We start from the raw sequence: 3433 nt of genomic DNA on the forward strand, positions 1-3433 counted from the left end.
GGGGGATTTGAGGGGCGACAAATAGCGACTCATCTGCCGAGTCAATATATGACAGCCCCCTTATGTCTGGGGAAGGGGGAGGGGGTTAATACTTTAGTGCGCCATTATGCTATCACTTTTTAATTTGACTTTGGCACTAAAACCGAACATAAACCATATTGTTCATGTAAAAAAGCTGTGATAAAACTTAAAACAGCACAAAGTGGCTTTTTTTTTTTTTTACTTTTTAAACAGTGTAGCAGCATACTTAGTGTAGCATTTTCACCACACACACACACACACACACACACACACACACACACACACACACACACACACACACACACACACACAGACACACACACACACACACACACACACACACACACACACACACACACTGATCGCAAAGGCGGAGCAGAGAGTAGCAAAGCAGAGAGAAGCTCTCACCATCAACTCGTTAAGCCTGGCTGACTAATTCTTGCTGCTAATTTGCGTTTGCTTAATTAACTAATTACTGAGGATGTCTGAGGGCGAGGCTGTCTGTCAGCCTGTATCAGTAATTATTTTCATCCTTTTAATTAGACTCACACACCACACACTCATCAGACTCATCTCACACACACACACACACATGTGCGCGTGCGCGCGCACACACACACACACACACACACACACACACACACACACACACACACACACACACACACACACACACACACACACACACACACCCCGACCTCTTAAGCCACGCATTCTGCACTTTGTAAACAACAATATGGCAGCACTAACGTCCCATCATGTCTGCTGATGTTAAAGATAATCCCTGACTGTGTTTCATTTTAACCCATTTTTAGATCAAGATTCATCACGAGACCAGTTGAAACTTGCAACTACAACTGTACCTGCAACCAGCCCCTGCGACTTGACAATCTGAATTGCTGGCAATGCCATCAGCCGGCTATAGAGTTGAGATGAGACAGGCAAGTTTACACTGCAACTTTTCCCTGCAACGTTCTAAAACGGTTTCATCTCGTTGAGAATCACTGGTGTAAACTGGGTTTAGATTAAAAAAACAAATATATAGAATAACTCTCACCTCAAGCGTCAGTTCGAGCCCCGACCCGACCCAAATCATAACCATAACCATATCCTCAACTTTTAGTTGCCTAAACCCAACCAAGTCGTTTTACTTGCCTAGACATAAATAAGTTGTTTTACTTGCCTAGACATAAATAAGTTGTTTTACTTGTGTAACCGAATGACTGCGAGTTCAGAGCGGCAGTGAGTAGGTTAGTTAGAACTCCCCTGTATAAAGGCCCGTTAACGTGCTCCGCCAAGGGAGCTTTGCTCTCTTGGCATCGTGGTTAGCGTACGTTTTGGAAGTGGGAGGTCGGTGGTTCGAATCCCGCTCCACCCCTGGGCAAGCCCCTAACATGGGTTGCTGCCAATACTGTGTGAACACAATGCAGGTTACAAGTGCCTAAACATAATCTGGAAAATGGCGAGGTTTTCAACCAGGAAAGAGCCTCACGTCAGCGGTCGAGACCGGGCAGCCTGCGGTGGCTCAGTCAACTCACAAGTAGGGATGGGTACCGAACTCGGTACTTTTACAGGCACCGACCGAAAGTGGGCGGTACTACCGAGTATCAGTTCACATGACATGAAACGGTACCTCATTTCGGTACTTTTTTTTTTTTCTATTATAATTTAAAAATGTCGGTACTTGAACGCATCTCAGTGATACAAAGACAGCGAGCGAGATAGAAATTCCGACGCAAACTTGAAGGCAACACACACGAGGGTGGGTTACGTCATCACGTCACTGCCAAAACAAGCTGAAGAGAAGAAGATGGCCTCTCGCTTGCGGTCCACTTCACAAAGATAGACTCAGACAACGCTCGCTGTAACATTTGCGATGCGAAGTGCAAAGCTGGCCAGGGGAACACCTCTAACTTGAGGAAACACTTGGTCAAGCATAAAATCTTTTTAAATGCGGAAGACTGTAAAGTGTTCGATAGCCTGAGGGTGGACGCTGCATCCACCAGCAGCAAAGCACCTACAGCCAGCAGCTCCTCTGCTTCGTTAGCTGAAACGGACAACGACGACGACGAAACTTCAAGTGTCACAAGTGAGGCGTCGACTTCTTCAACATCAGGTAACGTCATTTAATTAGCTAACGTTAAATACACGTTAACGTGTATTTAACGTTAACGTTAACGTTACGATTTCAGACGGGCTGCCCTCTGAAATCGTAACGTTAGCTGGATAGTTGTAGCTTATAGCTTAGCATGTTTAGTAGCGTAACTAGCGTTGCTAACGTTATTATTATCCTCAGTTCGTGTCACCGTGAGACGTTCAACGTTACACTCTTGCTTTCTTTGCTAGGCCACCGTGTGAGAGTCGCACAGGAGACACCCTTCACCCTGGCGAAGAAAGCAGCTTTACCCCGGCAGAAAGTAAATGAGTGCCACAGGGCAGTGACTGCCTTCATTGTAAAAGGCATGTTGCCCTTCGCAACGGTGGAGTCTCCATGGTTCAGGTAAATTATTTATTTATGTATAAATGGGTGATAGTGTGTGTGTGTGTGTGTGTGTGTGTGTGTGTGTGTGTGTGATATTCATAGAGTAAGCTAAGTTACTAACAATAGTTATTTTTATTGTCTATATATAGGGAGATGACAGGGACCCTGAACCCAAAATACTCCCCTCCCTCCAGAGACCTTCTCACAAACACACTTATCCCAGCTTGGTATCGTGTTGAGAAGAAGAATGTGAAGGAGGAACTCAGGGCAGTTGACCATATTGCAGTGACCGCTGATGGATGGAGCAGTGTGGCACAAGACCATTACCTGCAACAAGTAAACTCTTGGTTTGGGAGGGAAGAGGGAGGGAGGGAGGGGTTTTATTTTGTTGGGTGCTGCTGCTAAACAAAAGAAAATCTAAATAAAGAACAATGTTGAAATTGAGAAGTTTGGACTTATTTGTTTTACAACTGTACATTTTTGTTGTTGCAAAAAATTTTTTTTTTTTTTTTAACTCAAAAAAGTATCGAAAAAGGTACCGTTTTTGGTACCGTACCGAATTCCAGGTACCGGTACCGTACCGGTATCGATTCAAATGTGAACGGTACCCAACCCTACTCACAAGGCGTTCTCATTCCCGGGCCAGGGTGTCAAATTACGCCGATTTGTCATGACCCCGTCACGAAAGGTACCTTTGTGCACGTTCCTCCAGCACAGACACCGGCTCATCCTGGTTTCTTTCCCGCTCAGGTAAAGAGGCTTGGAGCTCTCACCCTGGTTATTTGGCCACGCCCCCTGCTTGGCCAAGTAACCGCCACCTTGCCTAAGCTACTTCCTGGGCTGGTGACGTATCACAGGAGCCACCGCTCCAATCAGCAGTTGTTGTTGCAGTTTGATGTAGGTCAGTTGACACCAGACCAGTGGAGGAGG

The 3433-nt window shown here is 45.7% G+C and overlaps 1 long non-coding RNA gene across 1 annotated transcript; it reads left to right on the forward strand.

The window, feature by feature from the left end:
- Window positions 1–1816: 1816 nt before the first annotated feature.
- On the forward strand, window positions 1817–2874 carry LOC310781995. The gene is made up of 3 exons (XR_014553002.1): window positions 1817–2137; window positions 2368–2521; window positions 2653–2874. It is a non-coding gene; the product is annotated as an uncharacterized lncRNA (long non-coding RNA).
- Window positions 2875–3433: the final 559 nt, after the last annotated feature.

The sequence above is a fragment of the Poromitra crassiceps genome (assembly GCF_964638095.1).
Source record: "Poromitra crassiceps genome assembly, chromosome: 9".
In the NCBI taxonomy this organism is placed as follows: Eukaryota; Metazoa; Chordata; class Actinopteri; order Beryciformes; family Melamphaidae; genus Poromitra; species Poromitra crassiceps.